A 1,489-nucleotide genomic window follows, 5' to 3' on the forward strand; every position below is an offset into this window, starting at 1 on the left:
TTTTTCATTCTTGCCTCCATCCTGTGAGAAAGCAGAGCATTAGGAACAGAAAACATTTCTTAGGTAAAACTTATTGTAACGATCTGGAGCCAGAGTTAATGAAATAATTAATATGAGGGCTTAGCCTCTATCTTATCACCTGCACACATTGTACATGAGTATAGATTTGTCTCGTATTAGATACTAGTAGATAGTTGCCCTTTCTTCAAAAACAAAAGAAGAAAAAAATTACAGATTTTTAAACTCTACATTTATTTTTTCTTCCTATAATTTTCAATCTCTAAAAAATTTAAAATAGTGGTGCTGTATGTAAAACAGGATCTTTGTAAACCTAATGATGGTCTTGCAAAGCTTTTCATAAGGAGAAAAGTCCTGCATTCTTTGGGGGGCATTGTTTTACTACTTGTTTTCACATATTCTTTGAATATTATCAGAGGCTGAGTCAGATTCAATAGAGAATCTTCAAGCACTAAAATAAATCATCTATTGGTTTTAGATCTGGCTCTGAATGAGCCATTATCATACACACGGGCTTTGATCCAGCCCATATCTGCATCTCTGGCAGTATATTAGGGGCTGTTACTTTAAGGTCTAGGAATAACCTGATTTAGCTCCATCTCTCCTTTTAGAGCATGTCTTTACAACCTCTGGCCCCAGCTGATAAAGGCACCCCTATCATACTGTGGTAAACACCTGTAACTAGACAAAACATTCACTTAGTACATTACAAGCGTACATATACAAAAAATGTATAGTAATTGGTACATTTTCCAAATATTACGGCTGTAGGACAGGGAAATTTGATTCATATAACAGGACTATAAAGTAATAAAAAATTTTGGTTTACTTTGGTTATTGTATCTAATATTTTATATTAGTATCTAATATTATTTGTTGGCTAAAGATGAGAGCTGGAAGGAAGGAAGGAAGGAAGGAAGGAAGGAAGGAAGGAAGGAAGGAAGGAAGGAAGGAAGGAAGGAAGATATCAACAATGATATAAAAGTATTATCACCGCAGTATGCGATCATGTTTGTTCTGCCTTACTGCTTATGTTGCTGTTTTATGTTGTGTCCTTGGAGATTCTGAATTTCCAATAAATCAAGGTATAGATCAGACTGGGGAAATGTTGCACATGTAAACGTAGCTAATGTTCGTTTATTGTCGCCACATGAAGTACGGTTGTGCTTTATGAAATAATTGCAGGCCTAACTTTTGTATTAGTGTTTAGGGTCAAGCTGCTGTTGTGGGAAGTTTTCTAAGGAATTAAAAGTAAAAAAAAAAGCGAAGCTCATATTGCTTTTGATCCCACTCCTCATTGATGCCCTTTGAATTCATCAGTGTTGGGCACGTTACTTTAAAAAAGTAATTAGTTATAGTTACTAGTTACTTCTCCCAAAAAGTAACTGAGTTACTAACTGAGTTACTCCACAAAAAAGTAACTAGTTACTAGTAAATGTAACTATTGCGTTACTTTTGCGTTTCTCGCCCC

Source organism: Cyprinodon variegatus, unplaced genomic scaffold, assembly GCF_000732505.1.
Source record: "Cyprinodon variegatus isolate N-32 unplaced genomic scaffold, C_variegatus-1.0 Scaffold36, whole genome shotgun sequence".
Lineage (NCBI taxonomy): Eukaryota > Metazoa > Chordata > Actinopteri > Cyprinodontiformes > Cyprinodontidae > Cyprinodon > Cyprinodon variegatus.